The sequence below is a fragment of the Cryptomeria japonica genome, chromosome 10 (assembly GCF_030272615.1).
Source record: "Cryptomeria japonica chromosome 10, Sugi_1.0, whole genome shotgun sequence".
Taxonomy (NCBI): domain Eukaryota; kingdom Viridiplantae; phylum Streptophyta; class Pinopsida; order Cupressales; family Cupressaceae; genus Cryptomeria; species Cryptomeria japonica.
In genome coordinates this window covers 682,529,690-682,556,988 of record NC_081414.1, presented here as the reverse complement: position 1 = coordinate 682,556,988, position 27,299 = coordinate 682,529,690, and positions in this window count along the sequence as shown.

The window sequence follows — 27,299 nt, the reverse complement described above, 5'->3', positions numbered from 1 at the left end:
TTTGAAAGTTTGTTTTTGATTTAACCTTTGACAATCACAGAAGACAAAATGTTTGTTTGACTTTGACTCAAGATAATCAAGCACATTCACAACAAATCCTATGGCTGGCAAGGGCAATATCTATTGAATCCTCTAACCATAAAATACAACACTCAGCCGGATAGCTAGACGCTTGGTAGCACTGGCTCCCCCTTACAGTGCACTCACTTCTCGGGCATACCAAGCTTCAAGTTCAAGGGGCATCACTTCCCAAGAAATTGCTATCTCTAACTAAGGAGTACATGAGAGGTGTCTTCGGCATGCACGTATCACAATGCCTGAGCGAAGGATTTTGGCATCTAAAAATAAGAGATTCTAGTAAGGGCATCCGTTCGGGTGGGTATTGATCCAGTGAATAAATCATCGCAATACCATTCCAGCACCCGTTGTCTACAACTTTCATTACATCCACAGTTATTTAGAGTGGTTCGAAAGAGCTTGGCTTTAGCCCGTCACCACTTTGGGTCGTTCCCTCTCACCAATGCCTGTGTGAAGTGCTAGGCAAATCGGGAGGCAAGCCCAGTTCTAAGGGTTAAAACATGCAATCAAATTAAAAACAGACAAAGCATGTATGGTGTTCATTAACCTTTAAGAAATGAAATGTGCAACTACTTTAAAAATTGCAAGCAAGATGTTTTAATGAGAGCCTTTGACCGCGTCCTACATAAGATTCATTAGTAGTTGCATTTTTAGTCTTCATCACACGTAACGCCAAGATGCTGCACAAAGAATTAGTACCAAAGAAAAACCAGAATGCAAGAAACAGAATGAAAACAAACAAATTTGCAAGTAAAAACAACTGATTTCACCTCTTTTTCTGGCCTTGCACAGGCAAAGAATGCCTCAACACAGGCGCAGAACCAATCAACACAGGCACATAAAACTTCAACACAGGTGCAGAATTATTAACACAGGCCCAGAAAACTTCAACACCAGTGCAGAAAACTCAAACACAAGCACAGAAAACTTCAACACAAGTGCAGAAGTGTCCAGAGAGCTCCGAGTTGCCCTGTTTCTTGAGTTTTTCACCTACAAATAGCTCAAAAGCACTCAAAACATGGTTAAGGGGTTAGTTCACATCGAGTTCACTAGAAAATGTAGATCAAGAAATTGAAAATCATCAAAACAATAGTAATTAGGACAACCACAAAACCTAAAGCTGCTATGAAAGCAATCCTAAATCCAATCAATGAAGACATAAAGACAAGATATTCAAATCAAATGAAATCAAAGAAAATTGACGCAGATATCTCCTTCATGTGGCTCTATTGTTCTTCGTTCACCTTCAAATTTGATGTGGATCTCACCTACAAGTGCAAAATGCAAGTGGAAAGCAAGTTGTTGAGAGATGAAATTCGCAGCATAAGGTTACTCGAAAATGTGATAGATTCCCCTTTCATTGAAGAAAATCATCCAATTTATAGACAAATTAGAGAGAGGACAAGATTAGCATGAAGAGATTTGAAAGGAAATTCAAATCAAGAATGACCAAATTATGACAAATGTGTGAAACTTTCTAGGCAAGGTGTATGACAAATTATGCACAAATTATGACAAGTTGCTATGCAAGATGTATGACAAATTATGACAAGATTGAAATGCCATTCCCATGACAAAAGGGAAGAGAGAAAATAGCCTCCATGATTGCAACAAATAGAAGCATAAACATAGGAGAAAATGAGGGAATGAAATTAGGGGAAATATTAGAAAAATTAAAGAAAATAGGAGAAATAGAAATTAGGAATTAGGAGAAATTAGCAAATTAGAAAATTGAGGAAAAAGATGAAATAGAAATTAGGTGAATTAATTAATAGGTTTTCATCCATTAATTAATTCAGGAAAGAGACCTAGGACTAAATAAATAGATTTATTTAACCCACAAAGAAGAAGAAAAGTATTAAATGAACAAATCATAAAACCCTAGAAATAAGAGGACAAGGAATTAGGTCAAGACAACAAGAAATTAATGTAGGTTTGATCATGATTTTGATTGACAAAGGACCAATGTTGATAAATGATTGAGATTGGTTGACAAAAATCAATGAAAAATTGACCAAGATTGACATGGAGATCAAATTGATAGGCACCAATTGACAAGGAACAATGACTAATCGATCCAAATTGACATGATTGAAAAGGAAAAGGATTGATGATGAATCGATCACAAAATGACAAGATTGACAAGATCAAGGATCGATGACGAATCAATCACAAAATGATAAGGCTGACAAGGACAAGGATCAATGACGAATCGATCACAAAATGATGAGATTGACAAGTTGATAATCGCAAATGATCAAGCTAAAGATGATTGAAAGATTGACAAGAGGACAAAACCCTAATTCTATCATCGATTAGGATTGACGATGTCCAAAATGATGATAAATGAGAATGCACCATGATGTGACAGGATAAGATCAACCAAAATCATGACTGAAGATTGCTATTGACAAGACCTAATTCGAAAGTGATAAAAATGAGGAATGCAGAAGAAGGACTTGATGCTTGCAAATGATAAAGACCAGGTGCACAACATAGAAGAAATGTTAATGCGACACAAGAACCCTAAAATAAGGCAATGCGTAAATGTTAAAGTATGACTCCACAAGCATTGACCATTTTTAGATGTCTACAATGGCATCTTCCACTTTCCCTCCTGCACTCTTTATCTCACCAACTATCTCTTTAATCCTTTGACCATACTGCAGGATATTCTCACCTTCAGACATTCTCATGTCGTCAAACTTGCCTCTTAGACTCTCCCCTTTGGCAATATTAACATGTTCATCACCACTATAAATTTCTTCTAGTTTCTTCCATACTTCATATGTAGTTTCAAGAACACAAACATCTACATATTCAACATCGGACAGGGAACTAATAGTACCTTCTAGTGCCTGGTAATTTTATTGTTGTTCTTTCTTATGATCATTAGTCAGAGGTCTAGTAGGTGTAGTATACTTATTTTCTATATGCTCCCAATACTGACTACCAAGACTCTTAATGTAAATATTCATTTTTTCACTCCATATTCTATAGTTATCTTTGTTTAACTTTGGACCTTCTTTCTTCATCATGATTTACAAGATCTTTTCCTCTAAGTTATTAGGCTTTTAGATTAAGAGGACCTGAGATGCTCTGATACCAATTGATGGTATGATGAAAAAATAAGTATCCACTAGAATACTGAGAGGGGGGGGGGGGTGAATCAGTATACTAAAAAACTAATACAAAGTTGCCAAACTCAAACTCAATCAAACAAAGTAATCATATCTCAATCAAGATCAATATTCATAAGAAAACTTGACATCAACCGGTTTAAGTGTTATGACAAATTTAATAGTAAACAACTTCAATCTTGTGAATATCAACAATGCTTAATCATAACTCAACATATTCATCTCTTAATGCTTCTAAAGCATTCACCACTTAAAACAGATGTTTATATGTGGAAAACCCAAATAGGTAAAAACCACAGTGAGATGAGACTCACAAGGATAGCTATCTGAACTCTTTCGAAGTTCGCCCTGTTAGGAACCAAAGCCTATTAGAGCTTTACAATAAGTCCTGTTAAGAACTAATTCCAGTTAGGAATCACCCAGTTAAGGGATTTACAAATATGCCTTGTCAGAAGCACAATACCTTGTTAGGAGTAACCTCACTGGAGGATTTAACACTCCAAGCTAATAGACCACCTTGTTAGAGCATTTAATGAGTAACCAAGATTGTTAGAGCTTACCCAGTTAAAGGATTTAACTTCTATTGTAATTGTTAGAAAACAACAGTTTATTTGATATTTCTAAATAGAACTACCTATGCTTGATCATATCCTTCTATAACCTTCACTCTGCCTTCACTCAAAGTGCATATCCATTCACCAGTTTGGCAACTATAAACTCAAAAAGTTTTCTACCAACCTTGCCAACAACCTTAACAAACAACTTCATCAACCTTAAATAGAAATCAATTAGGCTGGTAACATAGCAAAAACCTAATTCTCATCATCGAGATTACGAACAAGTCAGTACAATCTTGACCATTAGAAATTATGACAATCTCTTCACATTCTTCAAGACAATTTCAACCACTCCATGATCACTGCTCTATTGGACTTTGTAACACATCATGTGTTGTGCATTCAATGCAATCCACTTTGCTCCTTTCCTAGACAAGAACAAACATGCCAAAATAATTTGAATATCTCCTTAATCAAATGAGCACATGTTTCTCCATCATTACCGCTTATCAGATAACAAACCATCAAACTCGGTTGGTTAGGGTTTAATGGCTGATCGGGTTTACTGGTTACATTAAATAGAAAGGTTTAACCCTTTACACCGGTTCAACTCACAAACTTAACATACAGGTTTATAACATCTTCCACAAATCTCTTCTTACTGGTTACTAGCCAATATCAAAAACAACAATATCAGCAATAACATGAATACCATTTACCGGTTAAGTTGACATCAATGACAACATATCTTTTGTTAGGGGTCCCATAGATACTAAGAGGGGGGGTGAATCAGTATCTGACCGGTAATTAGAATTTCCTAACTTATAACATGCAGAACATAATATAACAGTGTACCGGTATGCAAGAAATAATGCAATAAACAGAATCAAGAACATCCACATGAAAAGTACACCATAACACAAGATGTTAATGAGGAAACCCAATGTGGGAAAAACCTCGGTGGGATTTGTGACCCACAATATTCACTCACTGGCCAATAAGAGAATATTACTTACAATAGGGGCCTACACATGCAGGAAGGCCAACTGCCTAGAGCTCACTGCTCAATGGGAAGTCTCACTAACTTACAATAAGGATTATACAAATCCAATATCTTGTATTGCTTTACAATAGCATCTTCAATGCAAGATTCAGTACCGGTTCCTGCTCTGTTCTTTACATATACCCCTTGACCTATATTTCGCACATTAGGTCTACCTAATATTTTCCTTAATGCTTCTACATCACTCATTACAAAATGTCTACAATGATCTCTTTTATATATAAGAGTCATTTTACAATTTTCCAAGTCGGCTTATACATTTTTACAATAATAAACAAAATGTAATATAACAAAATCCTATCTGCCTTTGTGCCGGTATACTTCCTTTCTTCTATGTCAGTGCCAGTGTCCTGAGTGTCGGTGTGGAGTGTGATCTGCTAATGCCAGTATAATGTCTTTGTTGGTGCCATAGGATTGCAAGGTTGCCATCAATGAAAAAACCTTCAATCACATACAATGTCTCATTGGAGTGTGCATATGCCAACAATCTCCCCCTTTGGCATTGATTGCAACACTCATGAGAAATTTCAAAAAGTATCCAAAAATGTGTAGTCCAAAAATATTACCAAAAATGTGTGTGCTCCCCCTGAGCATATGATTCCTATGATTTGAACTTTCTCATCCCACTAATCCCCCTTTGGCATCAATGACAAAGGTTGTCAAGATGTCAGTAGAGTTTTTGGTTTCAACCTTGTAGCTGGGTAGTTATAATTTGAAAAAGATCTCCCAAAATCAAGTTTATACTATCCATAAACTTCTTGCTATCCTTTATTGTTGTCTATGTTCTCTTCACTGTACCGATGAGATGCTCCAAATGCTCTACCGATGTTTTGCTTCCCTGTATTAATGCCTCAAAAATCTCCTTCCACAGAGATGCTAGATAGTCCAATCTTGGACTTAGTTTAGATCTCAAATGTTTTGCCTTATTTATTATTCTTTCTTTCTCTCTTTCCAATTTGAGTAGTTCTTCCTCAAAATTTGTTATCTTCTCCTCAAAAACTGATAGTGTATCAGGTGAGTTGACAAAGTTGTCTGCAAGTTTATTTATCTCATCCTGTACCTTGCTCATTTTCTTGTCTATATCTATAGTCAAAAAGTTTGTTTTACAAGTATCTTTGTACAGATTTTTGTACTCTTTCAATAAATTACATAATTCTGGTAGAAGTGTGTCAAAATCTCTATTACACTTCTTTATTTGCTTATCAAAGAATTTCTATTTTGCAACTTCTACTTTATCCATCACTGACTCTTCTTTTATTTTCTCAATGTTTTCTGAGATATATTTACACAATGTATCCAATTGTCCTAAAGAATCTTTATTGTCTATATTACAATTGGGAGCAATTACGTTCAAAATTGGTATGGAATCATCAATTGCTTTGTAAGCTTGTGAGTTGCAGTTTGTTATTTTCTTGATAGAATCAAGTAGTACCTCAGTCACATTGGTTGATTTGAAGCTTGATGATGAATCAACAATCTGAGTACTAGTGGAATTAACCAAGCTTGTTTTGACCTCTGGTAGGTCTATTTGTGTCTGCATTTCTTTAAGCACTGGTTTTCCTACTTCACTAGTTGTCAGTGGCACTGTTTCCTTATGTACATGTTCTGGTTGTTGTTGTCCTAGAGCCTTTAGCTCTATTTGTTTCTCTGTATGTTTCATTGCCTCAGTCTATGTCTCAGTCTCTACCTTTTTCTCTTTATCTTCTGCCGGTTTATCAGTTTCCCCTGCTACTGGAGGCTCACTAGCCATATCTGACTTAACAGTTGTATCTTTGTCTACTGCTATGTTGATTTTCTGAGTATCAACATTCATAGTATATAGGACTTCAGGATTAGGATTATTATCCTCTACATCCATACTCTCGGCTACCAGTTGATTTTTCAGTAGTTGTTAATTTTACTGGTGGAGTATTTAAAGAAGGTGGGGGTAAGTTGTCTCTAACCTTGATACTTGGTGGTCCACCAACTTTACCTTTCCCCTTGTCTCTATCTTTCTAATAAACTTTTATGGGTTTAGGGTTCCTGTACTCTTCTTGTTTTTCTTTCTCAACCAGGAATATATCCCATCCATCTTCTATTTCTTCTATCACCTCATTAACTCTTCTTGCCATTAGTGAAATATGCTAGTGTGCAGTAGAGAATACTGATCGGTTGGCCTTTGCAATCAGATCATCAATTTCTTGTGGAGAGTTTACCGAATATATAGCAAGTAACTTTTCAATTTTTATTTTCTTATCCAATTCTATCACTACTTGTCTTCTTGCCTCTAGTCTTTTGAATAATTCATCATGAATTTCATTGACTACTTCCATCAAAAATTTCTTGTACATATCCATGTGCAATATAACACTATTTTCAACTTGTTCTTTTTCATCAGTTGTTAGAGTGTCATATATTTTCTCTATGTTCTTCAGTTTACCTTCCTCTATGATTTCATTCAGTAGTATATCAAGAGGAGCCAAGTCTTTGTTTGCTCTTTTCTTCTTCTTGGGTGTCAGTTTCTTCTTTGGTGTGGCCTTTCTAACCAGAGATCTCACTGCTTGTTGCTTTTGCCTTGTCCTCCTAGGTGAAGGTGTGGTTGTTGGTGAGGGATCTCTTTTAAAAAGTTGTAGGCATGTCACTTCTTGAAGAAGTACCTACCGGTGATAGGTGAGTTTCAAGCTGTGGAGCTGCTAACTCATCCTCTATTATGTCGGTTTTCTTCAATACATCTTCTTTGATGGCTTTTGCTTGTCTAGACCCTTTCCTTACAACTGCCTCAACCTTTTTCACCCTTTTCTTTGATTGTATTTGGCTTTCAATGGTTTCAGCACTACCAAATACTTCTTCCTTAGGTTCTCTGGGGGCTTCCAGAAGTGCTTTAGTATATGTTTCAACTATGTGATCATCTGTTTCATAGCCCATCTCAGTTACCCAAACTATCCTTGGGATGACCGCTTCCATCCAAATTTCATCTTTCTTGATGACAAAGCATATATCATCTTTGTATTTGTCTACAATCTTCTGTGATAACCTTACTCTTTTCTTCATTTTGGCTTTTAATGCTTGGAAAAATTCATTAATATTGTTTTCCTTGTTCTCACCCATGTTATTGAATAGTTCAGTCAATTGTTTGCCTACCGGTATGTCATATCCAAGTTCTTTGTAACCTATACCGGGAACCTATTTTGTTATGTGTAGCATCAGACATACTAACAGATTTCCAAATCTAAAAGTTCCTTTCTTGTCCTTCTTGATCTTTCCAAGGTTGTCAATTAATTCATCCTTTAACCATTCACATATGTCAATTTTTGCATTATATGTGACCATGTCATAAGCACTCTTAATGCATAAACTTGAAACTGAATTGAGTCTATTAGCATGAGTAGCTTTATACCCTAATATCATACTAATGAATCTCACATTGATAGCTTTTACATCATTAACCCTTAGAGACCTCTTGTCAAATGTTGCACCAGTTAGGTTTATAACTAGGTCATTGAAAACCTTCTTGGTTTTATCTAGTCTTTTACTGGTGGTCAATAACCTTGTGATAGCTTTCACAGCTTCCTTGGTGATCTTATGGATTGCATATAACCAGAAAAATTCTCCATGTACCCTGCTTAAAACTATCCTAATCACATCCTTTGGAAATTCAGGAATGTTAAGGATCTCTGTAAATCCTAGGGTCTCAATGATCTTGTGTTCATCCTTTATATTGTCGGTATTATCACATATCATGGTTTTATACATGGTTTTAATTTCTTCATCTCCTAACTCTTCAATGTTGCAGTGGATGTACATTCTGGGGTTTTCAGCATATACAACTCCCTTAGGAATTTGAGAAAAAGCACCTAAGGTATCATCCTTCTTTGATATCACAGGAACTAACTGAAATATGGGCCTAGGTCTCTTTATTACTTCAACAATAGTAGGGTTTGCTATGTATTCAATTGCAGAGGTGGATGCCATGATTAAATACCTTTTACTACCTTGGATGGATGATTGCTTGGAGTGTGCTTGCTTCTTGCTTGAAATGCCTTAGCTTGCAGTCTTCGTGCTCTTTGAAAATTTGAAATCATGGTGAAATGAAATGGAGACAAAACCTTAACTTTATAATGTCTTTTCACCATCTACCACATTAATTGCATGCCGGTTAAGTATTCACTTAGCATTGTTTGCCAGTAATAGGTAATTTTCAACTTCTTATCTCTAACCGAGGGAATAAAAGCACATGTATCAATAGATTGCCAAACCCTCAAGGAAATTTTCTTCAATTAGATGAAGAACTTCCTACTGGTGGAGCACTTCTCTGCCCTTCTAGTGAAGCATCACTCTGTCCTATTGGTGAAGCATTGGTTGGTTCTACTGGTGGAGGAGTATTCCCAATATTTAGATCAGCTTTCCTAATCCATTGTTTTGAGAATTCTTGCTTAACCTCTTCAACTTTTTCTTTACCTTTCAAGCTAGAACTTTTGTTGTCTACTGGTGTTCCTTTACTTCTATAGAATTTAGCAATATGCCCAATCTTGTTACATGCATAACAAGTTACATTATTTTTCTGAATATCTTTCCCATAACCTATGCCAGTTTGTGTTCTGTATTGATTAGATAAATGTCGAAATCTTCCACAAACATAACATCTTACATTCATTCTGTAGTTTTCAGAGTTGTGACCTACTTTGTTTCATTTAGAACATTGACCGGTGGATATGTTGATATTCTGATAATTTCTAGATCTACATTCATTTTCTCTATGACCATACTTATTACAGTTAAAGAATTTTCCATTGAATTTATAAGCATTAGGTTGTCTTACCGGTTTGCTGTGATCCTGAGTATTTGCAGTACCAGAGCTTTCACCAACTTCAAAGCCAATTCTAGAAGTGTCACCTTTAGGTTTTTGATTCTTTAGCAAGGTGCCAAGTTCCTCTGAGCTTTTCTTGAATTTTTCTTTGTGTTGATTTGCAGCTTCTAGTTCTCTTTCTAGGACTTCTTTTTGTCTCATCAGTTCAATTGAGTCATTTTGAGTATGCATCAAATCTATCTTCAACATGTCATTTTCATAACTAAGTCTTGTGTTCTCATTTGCGGCATCACTTAGTCTTCTAGTCAATTCTTTTTCATTCTTCTTCCTATCCTCAATTTCTTTGCAAAATCTCATAGTCATATCCTGCATTTCATTTTTTGTTGTCATGATCTCTTGTTTCAACTTGCTTATCATATCATTAAGTGATTCCTTTTCATCATTCTTATTTTGCAATTTTTCACAAAATTCTCTTCTCTTATTTATTGCAATAGTAAAATTTTCTTGAAATGCCTGAATGATATCCTGAGCTGCCCTTAAATCATCTTCTAATTTGATATTTTTCAATTTTTCTACATCAAAGTCTGTAAGAGCTCCTTCAAGTTGCTTCATCAGATTTTCCATCTTTACCGGTCTCAAGATCTTCCTCAAGATATTAGGCTTTTGAAAATAGAGGACCAAGCTCTGATACCAGTTGTTAGGGGTCCCACAGATACTGAGAGGGGGGGGGGTGAACCAGTATCTGACTGATGATTAGAATTTCCTAACTTAAAACATGCAGAACATAATATAACAGTGTACCGGTATGCAAGAAATAATGCAATAAACAAAATCAAGAACATCCACATGAAAAGTACACCATAACACAAGATGTTAACGAGGAAACCCGGTGTGGGAAAAACCTTGGTGGGATTTGTGACCCACAATTTTCACTCACTGGCCAACAAGAGAATATTACTTACAATAGGGGCCTGCACATGCAGGAAGGCCAACTGCCTAGAGCTCACTGCTCAATGGGAAGTCTCACTGACTTACAATAAGGATTATACAAATCCAATATCTTGTACTTCTTTACAATAGCATCTTCAATGCCAGATTCAGTACCGGTTCTTGCTCTATTCTTTACATATACCCTTTGACCTATATTTCACACATTAGGTTTGCCTAATATTTTCCTTAATGCTTCTACATCACTCATTACAAAATGTCTACAATGATCTCTTTTATATATAAGAGTCATTTTACAATTTGCCAAGTTGGCTTACACATATCTACAATAATAAACAAAATGTAATATAACAAAATCCTGTCGGCCTCTATACCGGTATACTTCCTTTCTTCTGTGCCGGTTTCGGTGTCCTGAGTGCCGATGTGGAGTGTGATTTGCTGATGCCGGTATAATGTCTTTGCCGGTGCCATAGGATTGCAAGGTTGCCATCAATGATAAAACCTTCAATCACATACAATATATCACTGGAGTGTGCATATGCCAACATCATTAATGCAATCTTGATGCAAAATACCAACAAACTCAAAATGCCAACAATTAGGAGATTACAAAGGCACTGTTAGGTGCCACTCAGTTAAGGGAGTTTGTTCAAGGCCGGTTAGTGCCTTTACCCTGTTAAAGGTAGCCTAGTTAAAGGACTTAAGAACATCAATTAAGATGTCACCTGATTAAGGAATTTTACAAAAAGGGACCTGTTTAAGTCCACCTGGTTAAAGGATTTATGTTGCAGTGGTTAGAAAGCAACAGATGGATGATTTGCTGAATTAACTATTGATAGCTTGATTAGATCTCAAAATGCATCACACTCAATCTACACCGGTTGTCTCTTCTCTGCACAACATTGGTTTTCTTCTTACACCTTTGGCTCTTCACTAGTTTGGTTGACTGTCTCTCGGCACTGCACTTTGTTCGTCCTTTGACCTTTGGTCCTGCAGTCTGACGGTTCTATGTCCTTTGGCTCTGCACTCTGTTGGTTCTTTGTCTCTCAAGTCTGCACTTAGTCGATCTACCTCAAACACACTCTACTCTACTAAAACCTCTTAGCACTTCCTCTCTCTTTTCTCTTCAATTTGGATTGCCTTCAACAAGATCTTCTTGTTGCAAATTTCACGGTCAAAACTTTTGGATGATATTAAGAACACTTTATACATTTTCTGTTGACACTTTCAGGTGTTCCCTCAATCAAAGAAATCATGGTTTTCGGAAGATTTAAAATTCAAAATATCCCAATCTTTCTCTGCATGCCTTCCAACATTTTAGTCCAGTGTTCAAACAAATTCTGCCACTGCATCCTTCAAATATGGTAATTTCTGGGTCGTGTTTAGTCAATTAAGTGCCAACCAGAAATTCTGCAAGTAATCATGCTTGACTACATGATAACTAAAATTTACCTTACCAACATATGATTTGGCATAGACACAAACTCACCTACTCATCTTTTTCCACTACAACTGAATAACCGATCACCGTTCTAAGATTTATGGTGATCACGTGTCTTCCTTCTATCATACCGGTTTGTCACTCCACTTCTATATTACCATTTCATCCTTTGATTGCCAGTTTGCAGCGCTAGCATCAAGTCCCTTACCGTGTTTGCCAATGAGATTCTAGTTTGCATACAAAATTCAAGTTTTCTTTCCTGAGTCACCTTTTGTGACTTCATCATCATCAAAGTGACCGATCTTCCTGAATGACAAACTAATTGGCTTAGTCTATATTTCCTTGAGCTGATTGAATATTTGATTATTCATTACCAATGTTGTTTCCATGTGTTTGTAAACCATCACTTTTTCTTATTGACAAACACCACTCCACTTATACCACTTTACTGGTTAGTGTCTTCACTGGTAAGTGTTGGAAACCAATGGCAAATCTTAACACATATACTGGTTCTCTGGATTGACCACTTTTGTCAATGCCAACAATCCAACAGAGTGATCCACCATCATATTTTTCAAGGTTATTAAACTTTTCTCTATCACTAATCATATAATTTTAACACTTGGAGTTGATGATCCATGCCTTTGGCTCCACTTTAGCATGTAGAGAAGATTTGTCTTCTGAATTTCTAGATCATCCATCATTCTTTTCTTCTAAATCCAGGAACAATTATTCTTCATTTGTGTTTTTTCTCTTCTTCAAATGTTTAGACCTTCATTGAATGGAAACTTCTCTTCTACTTGTCTTTATCATCTCTTCCAATATCTTTCTTAATCCCTCTATAGATTTCCTCTTCTTTGTTATCATCATTAGGTCTTCAACAATAATCTTCCCTATGCATACATCTAGAAGCATAATGTCATATTCTTACAATTGAAATATTTTAAGGGTATCTTACCTTTGTTCTTGTTAGTTCCTCTCATCAATATTCTTACAAATGTCACTTCAGTCTCATCTAAGTATTTATTTTCTCCTAGTTCATCTTTAGGATTGTTTGTGGCTTTAAATGTTGCTTCATTCCTTTCCTTCTTAATGTCATCTAATTCTACAATATCAAAGGAAGCAAGTGGCCTAAGAAGTTGATTCATGGTGTATTTAATAATGCCATGAATTTCCTTAATGACATACTTCTTCAGTTAATATATTTTGGGTAATGTTGCCATTATCTTCCTTATAACTTCACTTTCTTCTACCAATAAACCAACACTTCTAAGATCATTTACTATTTCCTTAACTTAATGAATGTATCCTTCAATGTTTTCATCATAAAAAATTATCACATTCTCAAACTTGTGCTTTAGATTTGCAATCTTGGTTTTCCTTGTCTTCTCATCTCCTTCAATATATTCTTTAGCTTGTCCCAAATTTCTTTAGTTGACTTAGCCCCTATGATTTTGTTGAAAACTACATCGTTCAAGAAAGTAACAATTGCAATAGTAGCCTTTGCATTACTCTCATATGCTTTGATTTCATCTAGAGTTGTAGGACCATTCTATAGAGTAGTATAACCTTTCTTAATGCTCTCCCAGATCTCAGCTAGCATAGTAGCCAAATGACACTCCATTCTTTCTCTCCAATAAGCATAATTTTTACCATCAAACTTCAGAGCCTTGAATATATAATCTTGTGGCATCTTGGATCTTCCTCAATAAATTAAGCTTCAAAAGAGGATCCTTGCTATGATACCAATTGTTGAATACACCACAAGACTAATAAGGGGGGAGAATCAATTCATAGCTTCTAACTATTAAATACCAATATTCAAACTTTAAATCACAAGCATATAATCTTAGCAACAAATTATTAAAGTATGAAGCACAAAACATGAGCACTTACATGGAAAACCCAATTAGGGAAAAACCATAGTGAGAATCAAACACAATATAATATAATCTATTACGATGTTGCCTTCAGAATACCCTTCTCCTAAAAGGAGTTGCAGAACTAAGACATAGAACCTTTAGGAAATATACAAGTGACTTGCAAGGCTAATTCTCAGTGTTCCAGGGCAAGATACAAAAAGCTTCCAAGAAACTCATTGTCTTTTGGCAAAGAAAAAACTAACTGAAATGGAATGAAAAATATATCCTAATCATGAAATTGATTTGAGACACTATGTCAAGTGATCAATATCATAACAAACTCTTCTGATTCAAGAATACAATCTCTAATTTCTATCATGCTAAGAATATCATCATCAAATCTCTTCACCATAATCTCTCACACATCTCCAATACCAAAAATATGTGTAGGTATTTCACACCTTTAGCAAATCAATTCACACCCACTTCACACTCTCACTAATACATTCATTCTCCTTTATAGACAAGGTTAATAATAAAAAACCCTTATCTAGGTTGGCCAAAGATAGAATATATATTATTACATAAATTCAGAAACTTGGACCTGAAATATTAAATACAATCCATTCCAAGAGATAAAAAAGACCAAAAAAATTGCATTACGATATTTACAAATGATTCCAACCAACAACACACACTATCACATCCTCTAGGGTCGTCAACATTAAATGAAATGTGTAGATAAACAATGAAGCACACCAACTAGTTAGCCTAAAAATTTCTCCAATGCATGAAACTCAATGTAGATGTACACATGTCACTGTGAGACCCAAAAAAAAAATCCATACACATCCTTTGAAGAAAACCCAATCCAAAATAATGTAATTAATGAAGAATACAACTTTACAATCAGTTGGAAACCAAAATAGATAACACCTAGAACTCAAAACATTGTAACTTCACATTGCAATCAAGTTCCCACTTGGAAACTAAAATAGAACACACCATATATCACATGAATAAATCATCCAAACCACAACACTTGAATCCACATATCTGAAAGACACTAGACCTTTTTCAGACCTATTCTGATAGATAGCCTTACTTTCAGAAACAACTGTAATCAACTTAGCTAACTTGGTCGTAAAACATATACAAAATAGATAGTGTAATGTACATAGAGCATAGACTTCATATGTAGAACCATAGAATATATTCTTTAGAAACTAGAGAAATCCAAGACATTCTTCCATTGAGACATTGAATATTGTTTCATGCATAGAGAATCTTCCACTATACCAATCTTTCAAAAACACCACAACATCTTCATCAATACTAAAATATTCAACACTAAACATAAATACACCTTTCTGTATAAAGAAACATCTACTATACGATTCTCACTTCCATATTAATACAATGCAGTTTGACATCAATGACAACAAGGCACAACAACTTAAGTTTCCAACACTGGTATGATTTCACCTAGTACGCCTGATAGGGAGGATCCTAGTTGCTTGAGTCAGTTTGACTTACTTCAAGGCCTTTTTCCTAGCCTAACCCAGGAATGCTTCTCTCTATTCCCCTAATCTACTCTAGGTCCTCACTACCAAGGTTTGATACTCTGCTCTTTGTGAATTCACTTTCGTAAATCCACCAGCTCACTAATCCACCCGATCTCCCTAGACACCTTGCAAGGTTTTCTCTACCATGGATTATACCTACAACTTCTCCTAAGTTGTTTTCCTCCTCATGCTTGAATCTTTCTTTCTATTGATCCCATCTTCCCCTTGGTCTGTGGCTAAATAGCCTAGATTCCAATCTACCCTGCAAGTGATTCATCTTGGTCACTGATACCTAGCCAAGCTATCATCAAGCTCGCCTAGGGCCAGTCTGTTCAAATGATAGATGCCATTCCCTAGTTTTCTACACATAGAACACTACTATACATGGCTGGCTCTTCTTGACAACCTCTAATGGTCATGTGGATCCCACAATGGAGAATCAAGACAGAGCCATGCTATAACTACTTGTCACCAACAAAAAACAAGAAACAAAATGACAACTTATTCATAGAGCCTAGCTTGGCACGACTTCAAAATTGGAACTCACAAAACATAGAAAAGTAACATCTACTCTATCACACTTGCATTTAAAGATTTATGTCATGCCCAAACTTTTGGGCAAAAACCACAACAACAAATTTTTTTTTTGAACACTTAATTATGTGCCACCTATGCTTAAATAGTTGAGACAACTTAGCAAGTTGTTCCAACAAATTATTATTTGATATAAAAATGGGTTTCTAAAGTGAGCACTGAAGTTAAACTTAACTAGAAGGCTTAGTTTTCGATAAAACTCTTAGGCAATGATATAAGAATCTTACCTACATAACTATTACGATAACTCCTAAACTCAAGCAGAACAAATAAATTTTACGAGGACACTAATAAATTTACTCAAATGTCCCTTTCATGTCAGTTACGTTTTATAATATTTAATAAGATCAACTTCTACCAAAATAAACATTAAAATAATTACCCAATTCAATAATTATTCATCTAGGTAGAGGTATATCAAGAATTTCCCAATACATTGATATTATAACCTCTTCATTTATAACGTAATTAATCCTTAAATCTATTAATTCAATATTAATGCTATTTCAATGTATTAACATTATCTAATTTAATAAAATTGGAGAGACGACGTCATAATATTAATTATTTTATTTACTAAATGATTTCACCTGGGTTAAACAAGTTCACAAGATCAAGATAATTATCTTATTTTAGAAATAAATAAAATTCCACTACGATATCCTCTTACTGATGATCATTTAATAACCTTTATAAAATTCTTCCCTTTTATTATGAACATCATTAAAAATTCCTAAAATGTATTTATATAACTTAACACAAAGGGTTAAATATTACTTCTTGGTTTAATTTTCATTCTTATCTTTTATAAAAATTCTTATTAATGAACCTTCTTATTAAATTTAAACAAATATGAAAATGACATTGCTATATAGAAATTAAATCTTTTTTTCCTAAATACCATCCCTAAAGAAGTCAATAGAATAAAATATCCTTCTAACCCTATCTAGGGTTGTTTTATTTTACTTAAATCTTAACCCTATCTCAAACTTTTCACTATCAACCCTAACATATTTTTCTTTGATATTTTTCTCTATATGCAATGTGGGTGTGTGTAGGTGGGATGGTGCGAAGGAGACCTAGGGTTGTGGAGGGAGCGGCCATGACCACTCACCGCGGGCCGAAGGGAGGAATGTAGGAGTATTGTGGTGTTTTTTTTCAACCATGGCCGAGCTGAAAACTGGGGAGGGGAGCTGAGTGCCGAGTGGACGCAGAGCCACCAGTGGGTCTCTCCATTGTGTGGGTGGCGGCCCGCATAGTGGGCACAACCCACTATGAAGGTCGTTGCCCGCACAGTGGTGCGGCCCACTATGTGGGTCGCGGCCCGCATAGGGGGCACAACCCACTGTGAGGGTTGTGGCCCGCATAGTGGCTACTACCCGCGGCGGCCCCTTATCGAACCCTTCTCCCGCAAGTATGGTTTACGATGCCCTCTTTTTTTTTAAAAGGAATTTTTTTATTTATTTATTTAATAAATTTCCTTTTTTTTAATTTATTTAATATTATTTCATTTTTAATATATATAACGAAATATATATATATATATATACATATATATACATATATGTATATGTATATATACATATACATATATGTATATATACATATACATATATGTATATGTATATATATACATATATGTATATGTATATATATACATATATGTTCTGATCCCCTTATTTTTTGAAATAGGGATTTAATATGGACTGCCAAATAAATAAATTAGCCTGCATTAACAATTAGATAAATACTTCATTTTCAATGGATTTATAATATATAAATGTATATACATATGTTTTTTTTTTTTTTTAAAACAAGGGCATTTAAAACTTAATCTCTTTTACATAGCAACACATACATTTATTTTCCTCTTCTAAAAACAACCACTAGTTAGAGTAAAACAATAGTTAAATTGGTTTATATATTATATATATATAGGCATCTCCCTTTTTTTTAATAATAAATCTAAAGCAGGTTTTAATCAATACTTCAAAATGGGATATATTTTATTTCCTTTCAAAATCATGAAGTTCCCCTTTTTTTTTTTTTCTTTTTTTTTTTTTAAAATATGACTAGATTTATTTTCCACGTTTACAAAATGGAAAGATAAGCATAATTTAATTTATTACAGCTGCAACTAATAATGCCTAAAATTCATTTAAACAATAACAGATATGATGTATTTTCAAAATCACTCTTAAAATGTCTATTTATGCTTTCTTGGGGTTTGAATGGTAATGAAGATCAATTTTTCACTTCTTATTCAAAAGAGACTACTTTATTAACTTTTAGATTTACACTATATTTTTCTTTTGCACTAGACTATTAGCTTATAACAATTTTCATTTCTTTTCAAAAGCTTAATAAAGCATAAACAAATTTCTGTCCTAATATAATGCAACAAGTAAACATAAACTTTATCTTAATATCTATAAGGAAATAATTCTATTTCTTTATTTCTTGCTTTACGAGATTATGCTCAAGTAAATATACATAAAAAAAAAAAAACTAAAACAAGTAAGTACATTAATTACATTTGATATCTCTTACAATAGATAGGTCTCATACTTAGCCTCTCATTTCTATTAAATGAGGGCTTCACAATTATATACATTTTGCTACTAAAATACAATAACTTTATGATCCACTCAAGGCCTTCTTCTTTTCTTCTCTTCCAAGCAACATGCAATATAAAATTTATGGCTATGACCATGGAGTGCTCACCTCCCAGCCTAGGCTTACTAGAAGCCACCCCTGAGCTTGGAGAACCAAGCACTAGACGAGTCACACACATACAACCACAACAAGCAAAGAGGTAAACACACAACAAACAATTTTCCCAACCAAGGCTACACTTCACCACAACTTGTGATGATTTTTCCATAGGTGGAAGTGGACCAAATACCATTGGGGAGACTGCAAGCACGTAACATCTCAAGCCACCTCATGGCAACCAAATACAACAAAAATACATTCCCACATCCTTATGCCCCCCCAAAGGCATATAAGCCATATCTTCTCCCCTTATGACCCACAAATGCATACAGAAGGCTATGCAGCAAGGGTCACAAAGAACACCCTTGAGATCACTCTCCATAAAGGAGAGCCTCTCACCCAAGGCTGTCATACTTCTTCCACCCCAAGACCATCCTACTCTCCCAAGAGTAGGAGGCCTTGGATACTCCCAATACAAGAAATGCATAAAAGAAACAAAGGGAAAAATCACATTTTCTTTCACAAAGTAAAATACTTATAAACAACTCTTTCATACAAGCATTTCTTCAAAACATGCATATACAACATAAACAAGAAAATAGCAAGAACCAACCTTAATCTGCCCAAAGGTTTGATAGATCTAGTTGGGGATGAGCAGCCCAAATCCACACAATCTCTTCACCAACACTTGGCCAAAAATTCTATCCTACAACACTTCTTCAAATTTTGCATGATCTCCAACAATGGAGAGTGGGTGATTAACTCACCAAGTCCCTAATCCTTACCTAAGAAGGCCTCTCTCACTCTTCCCAACCCCTTGGATAGAGTGAGAGTTCCCATTGGTTGGTCTTCCCAACCTCTTACATGTTGCTAAAACTGGAAAGAGAAAAGGTAAGAGAGGATGGGGAAGAGAGACTGACATCAAAAGGGAAGGTTGTCTATCCTAGGAGGAACCTTCTAAGTTGAATTTTCGCTCACCTTGGAAAAACCACCTTTTGAGGTGACTAAACAGTCACATGGGAGTAGTCACATGTTTAAAAATACCCCTAACCCATAGGTATACCCTTTGGACCTTTGGAAAAGCCCTAAAACTAACCCTAGGAGTCCATTTGACCCCTTAGAAACCCAACTGAAGTTAACCTACGGGTCAACCCTGAGCTGACCACTTCCAAGACTCCCTACCTAAGGAAAATTTGGGACCACACTCAAATGTTTGGAATGGGCTTTGGTAGAAACAAACTCCCTCCAAGAGACAAGTCAAAATCAATGACACTAATCAACACATGTGTCAAGTGACATAGTAAAATACATTATAAAAATTATACATGGAATTTGTCTCTTGTTGGGTTTACACAAATTAATAAAATCAATTTAACACACATGCATCATTTACTTTCACAAATAAAATACAATACAAACGGGGTGTTGTCTCTCCAAATAGACAACCCCTGGCCTTACAAACATACATAGGTCTAGGTTTGGTTCTCCATAATATTTCCATGGTCATGTGGATAATTTTCTTGCACGTCTCAATTTACACATTAGTAATTCCAAATAACCACATATATTACTAAACACATGAATTTGAATACACATCAAACACTCTACATACAATTGACATTAATAAAACAATATCTCATATATCCCAAATAATCCACATAAGCAATTATCATGATCCTCATAATTTTGATCCATTCATAACACGTGCATCCTATTTCTACCATCATAATAAAAGTCCTGCAAATTTAGATATAGTTGTTGTACGCCCGATCAAGATTATCCAAATAGTGAATTATATAGGATTTCAAATCTATGACACATCAAAATGTACACTGCGAGGTGAAAAGATTCTATAACTTGGTTCAATTGCTATGCTCACCAATTTATCCGTCTAACATAACCCATCCTATTGAATTATAGCATTTATTAATAGGGTCAACCATGGTCAACTAAGTTAATCAAAGCTTGATTGGGGAGTGGCCCTACAATTTAAGCCATAATTTACAGTTTTTAAATGAAAATTGAACTCTGAGAAAGAAACTAGAAAACAGTCTTCAAATTGTTATTCAGAAGATGTTCTTTGTTCCACCTATCTAACCTCCTTCTAACCTCTATACAAAATGCCCATTGGGTCTTTTATAGCCTCTACAACATGTCATGAAACATCCCTAACAGATGACATTGAACTCAACACAATCGGTTTTCTACTGTAACTGTCTTTCAACCTCCATCTGGTCATCGGGTTAGCATCAAGACATTCTTGTTGATGGCCGATGGTGCACTTCCAACAATAAGCTTCCTTATCGGGTTGTCGGTATAGCCTAAAACACCTCCTGCCAATGGCCGATGGTGTGCTCCAAACCATATTCTTTCCCATTGGGTTATCGGGTGGCACAAAAACTAGTTATGACGATATCCGATGGCTCCACTTCAACTCGCTCTACTCGCTGGGTCCCACCTTGGTCGCCAAGTTGCAAGCGATAAACCTCGTGTAGCTTTCCATAGCGGTATAGCATCCAACATTGATCAACTCGGGACATTCTCTCCCGTTAGTCGCTCCACTTGTTGACTTCTTGTTGGGTCCCACCATGTTCACCAAGTCACGGGCAATAAACCTCATGCAACTTGCCATAGTGGTAAAGCAACCGACATTGATGAACCCAGGACTTGCTCACCCGTTAACTGGTGGTTTCATCGAGTTATCGGGGTAGGTCTTACTGAAAAACAAAACTTTGTCAAAGAAGATAAAAATGCACTCCAAGCTCCAAATAGACAACCTAATGGACTAGAGCCAATCCTTATGCCAAAATTGCAAAGGGTATTTCCTCACCCTTAGGTGCTCCTGCACCATACTCCCCACATGAAAAATCAAGTCCCCTCTGAGGGAGGCAAGGCGACATCAATGCCCAGTCTTTTGAAATTGGATTCTGCAACCCAAGTGGCTTCGGCCTCAAGTAAGTTGCAACACTTGATTAAGTGTTCCATATGCACGCCATGCCTCGTTTGCTTCTTCATCCTTGAATCTAAAATCTATTTCGCTTGTGGTTTAGAAATGGGTGGTACTAGAATATCACTAAGAGTAGTTTCCTCTTCTGGATTCGGTCTATCTAGCACTGCTACGGGACCTTTAAAGTGAACCAAGTCTTGGACATTAAACACATGGGACAATGCCAAATCTGTGGGTAAATCTACCTTATAAGTATTCTAGCCATACTTAGCCAAAATTTTGAAAGGACCTATTTTCCTCGCCAAAATTTTGAAAGGACCTATTTTCCTCATCAGCTTACTAGGGACTCCCTTCTACACTCTTGTCTTGTTTAGATGTACCATAACCATTTCTCCCACTGCAAATTGAATGTCTTTTCTCCTCTCGTATGCTTTAGCCTTAATCCTCTGCGTAGCATCAATCAATGTTTTATGCACTTGTTCATGCACCTCTTTCATAGACTGGGTGAAATCCTATACATGTCCACTTCTTCCTTCCAGGCTTCCCAAATCCTGAAGTTCACAAACACCACATGGGTGGAGTCCATAAATAATATCAAAAGGACTCTTACCTATAGTTCTATCAACACTATCATTATATGAAAATTCTACCTGTGGTAGCACTTGATCCCACATCTATCCATACTCTTTTGTCAGACACCTAATAAGATTACCCAATACTTGGTTAATGACCTCAATTTGACCATCTATCTGCGGATGGTATGCAGAACCAAAAGAAAGGTTAGTTCCCAATCTTGTCCACAGAGTTTTCCAAAAGTGTCCCATAAACTTCACATCCCTGTCTGAAACTATACTGAGAGGCAACCCATAAATTCTTACCACCTCTTTGAAAAAAAAATGTGCAATGTAACTAGCATCATGCGTAATCTTGCATGGAACAAAATGACTCATTTTACTAAACCGGTCAACAATGACAAAAATACTATCCAGGGAAGTCTTGGTTTTTGGTAAACCCGCAATAAAATCAATCCTAATGCACTCCCATGGTCTTTTGGGAATTGGTAAAGGTTGGTATAATCCAACATTTGAACTAGTACCCTTCACTTTCTGACACACAATACACTGCTCAACATACTTCCTGATATCTTTATGCATTTTCGGCCAATAATAAAATCTTTGCACCAACTCAAGTGTTTTATTCAGACCAAAATGTCTACTAAGGCTTCCATTATGTTTTTCTTGTATGAGATTTTCTTGCATAGATCCTCTTGGCACACATAAATGACATCCCTTAAACAAAATACCACTCTACAATGTGTAATATGCATACTGGCTATTGAAATGATTATTAAACTCATTGCATACCTTGTATACCTCAGAAAAGTCTTCATCTTCTTTGTAAAGCTCTTTGAAACTCTCCACACCTATGCTCTACAAAGTCACTTCTTGGACAGTGAGAACTTTTCTACTTAAGGCATATGCAACCTTGTTTAGCTATCCCTTTTTGTGCTTGATAGTGAAAGTGTATGTCTGCAGCTATTCTATCCATTTGATGTGTCTAGTGCTCAACTTTTCTTGAGAATTGATAAAACTCGAGGCTTGGTTATCTGTAAACACTACAAATTCTTTGGGCAAAAGATAATGCCTCCACTTCCTAAGAGCTTGCACTAAGGCATAAAATTATAAGTCATAGGATGAGTATCTCTTCTTAGCTTCATTCAATTTCTCACTATAGAATGCTATTGGGCTTCCCTCTTGGTTCAAAACAACTCCTACTGCTATATGACTAGCATCACATTCTAAAGTAAACAACTTCTCAAAACTTGGTAAAACTGGGATGGGTTGGGTAGCTATCCTCTTTTTCAGAAACTAAAATGCCTGGTCAGCTTCTTTATTCCACCTAAAATTATTTTTCAACCCACCCTTAATTGTATCAAGAACAGGAGCACAAATTTCACTAAAACCTTGAATGAACTTCCTATAAAATTGGGCAAGTCCATGAAAACTTCTTACCTTAGTAGCAATTTTTGGTGTAGGCCAACTCTGTATTGCTTCCACCTTGCTATGATCCATTTCCAAAGTGCCTTGTGACACTACAAAACCTAGATAAATGAGTTATTGCTTCATGAATTCACATTTTTCAAGATTGATTGCCAACTATTCCTCATGCAGTTTCCTTAATACAATTTGCAAGTGTTAAAGATGCTCTTCCTATATTTTGTTGAATATGAGGATATCATCAAGGTGTACCACTACAAATCTACCTATGTAGTCCTTCAAAACCTCATTCATCAACCTTATAAAGGTGCTAGGGGCGTTAGTAAGCCCAAATGGCATAACTAACCACTCATATAATCCCTCTGTAGTCTTAAAATCCATTTTCCATTCATCCCCTTCTTTAATTCGGATCTGGTGATAACCACTCTTTAAATCTAGCTTAGTAAAATACTTTGCTTCTCCAAAACAATCCAATAAATCCTCAAATATAGGGATAAGAAATCTGTATCGTATGGTGATTCTATTTATTTCCTGAGAGTCAGTACATAATCTCCATTTACCTCCTTTCTTGGTTGCTAAGACAACTGGCACAGCACACAGACATACTTTTTCTGATTAGACCCTAATCAAGCAGCTCTTGTACTTGTCTTGCCACTTCTTTGTTTTGTTCATGAGTCATCTTATATGCATCCTTATTAGGTAGTGATGCTATGAGTATAAAGTCTATCTGGTGACTTACTATTCTAGGAGGAGGTAGCATTGTAGCTATTCCATCACTCACAATGTTCTTAAACTATTCTAACAACTGCTGAACCTCTTTAGGTAAACTTTCTTGTTCAGTCTTCTTTTCTTGACTAGGTTTCACTAAGAGAGCATAATGTTCTCCATCTCCTTTCTTGAGATCTCTCAAAAATTATTTTCCTCCTGTCAACAACACAGTAGGACCACTAGTCTTGGTTCCTTCATCCTCTAAAAAATATTGAATCTTGTATGTCACCGCTTCCTCTGTGAATACATAGGAGTTCTTTTCTCTGTCATGGATAGCCTTTCTATCAAATTGCCATGGTCTACCTAGCAACAAATGATAGGAGTCCATGGGTAGTGTTAGCACACATTTTTAACAAAACATTTTGTGCTATATGGAGGCCTTTTTCTTATCATATGAGCATTTATTGCTGGTTTGCATGTGCAGGAATCTTATTAGCACAAGTAAAGTTCTCTAAGGATCAGTTGTTTCAGGAATGCTAAGGTATCACTTGGACACACTAAGGGCATGCACTAAGTATAGACTACACAACAAACCCAGTATGTGTTAGGATTCCTAGAGATACTGAGGGGGAGGGGGGGGTGAATCAGTATCTAACCGGTATATAAATTTACTTGACTTAAAACATGAAAAGCATATTAAAATTGTGTACCGGTAAACCAAAAATAATGCAGTAACTAAGAACAATAATAAAAACATGAGAAGCACACCATAACACAGTATTTTAATGAGGAAACCCGGTGTGGGAAAAACCTTGGTGGGATTTGTGACCCACAATATTTGCTTATTGGCCAATAAGGGAATATTATTCTTACAATAGGGGCATGCACATGCAAGAAGGCCAAGTGCCTAGAGCTCACTACTCAATTACAAAAGAAGTCACACTGACTTACAAGAATGGATTATACTAATCCAATGTCTTGTACTACTTCAGATCAACATCTGTTATGCCAGATTCAGTACCAATTTAAGCTCTTCTATAACATAAACTGTTAACCAATATTCCGCATATTAGGTCTACTTATTTTGCATCCTATTTTACACACTTCCTATTACAAAATGATCTCATACATATATGAGTCATATTACAACTCGCCATGTCAGCTTACAATGATTTTACAATTAATTACAAAATACATTTTAAACCAAATTGAAGTCAGCCAAGGTGCTGGTATCCTTCCTTTCATTGTTGGTGTCCTGTATGTCGCTGTAGAGTTTGTCGATGCTGGTGTCAGTATCTTTGTCTTGCCGGTGTCAAATGATTGCAAGGTTGCCATCAATGAAAAAACCTTCAATCACCTACAATTTCTCATTGGAGTGTGCATTTTCCAACAATCTCCCCCTTTGGCATTGATGACAACACTCATGAGAAATATCAAAAGTGTCCAAAATGATATGAGAAAAATAGTCTGCCAAAATTGTCTTACAAAAACTGTATGCCAAAAAATGTATGCTCCCCCTGAGCACATCATGTCCTTTCTTCTGACCATTTTTCTTATCCCACTACTCCCCCTTTGACATCAATGACAAAGGTTGGCATTCGGTGTCAGTGGAGTCCTGCCTAGATTCTTGTAACCGGTGGGTTACAATCTGAAAGATATCTGTCAAAATTAAAATTATACCGTTACTGAATGTTTTGATGTTGTTTATTACTTCTTGTGTTCCCTGCACTGTACTGGTGAGTATGTGCATTTTCTCTTCTGGTGTCTTCAATCTGGGAACCAAAGCCTCAGATATTTCTTTTCTCAAAGAAATAAGGTATTCTAATCTTGGACTAAGTTTGCATTTCAAGTCCTTTGCTTTATCCTTTATTCCCTGTTTGCCATTTTCTAGCTTCTTTATTTTCTCTTCTTTCTCTATAATATTATTCTCTAACTCCAAAAATGAATCCGATGCACCTATCAAATTGTCAACAATATTGTTTATCTTATCTTGTGCTTTGCTGATCTCCTTGTCAAGATCCTTTGTCAAAATATTTGTTTTACAAGTGTCCCTATACAGTTTATTGGAGTCAAGAATTATTTCTCCAAGTTCCGGTAATAGAGTATCCATTTTCTCCTTGTTCTTATTTATAATATCCTCAAAGAATTTCTCTTTTTCCTTTATCATCCTTTCCTTAAATGTATCCTCATTTATTGGATCAATAGTCAATAAGTTACCAGTGATGAACTTAGACAATGTGTCTAGTTGTCCTAAAAAATCCTTATTATCAACTGTGCACTTTGGTGAAATCAATTTAAGAATTAGAATTGTATCATCAATAGCCTTATAGGCTTGTGCATTGCATTTTGTGATCTTCTTTATTGAATCTAACAAGACCTCTATTACATTTGTAGGTCTGAATTCTACCATAGATGTACCAGATGTTTGTCCAACAGTCTTTCTAATAGCCATGCTACTAGTCATGGTAATTACTTTACTTGATTCGACCTTTGATAGGTTAGTTTGTGTTTGCATTTCTGCAAACAAAGGTTTTTGCCTTTCAGTTTGGGCCGGTGGCACTATGTCTGTTTGAACCTATGCTTCAACTTGTACTTGTTTTGGTTCCTCTATCTGTGTCTCGGAGGGTTTCTTAGAGCTTTTAACTACCAGTTTCTCAGATGTAATCTCAGTTTGTACCTCTGAACTCTCTTTTGCCGATTCTTCAAATGGTTTTTCTGTTGTATCTACCGATTTCTCTATGGTATCCTCTGTCGGTTGCTCTATCTATGTAGGTTTTTCTATGTTCATCTCAACCTCTGCAGCCAGTGACTCAATAGTCACATTTTTCACCTTATCCTCAGTGGCTTCTCTATCAACCACAACATTAACTTCCTGTGTGTCTACATTTACCATATACA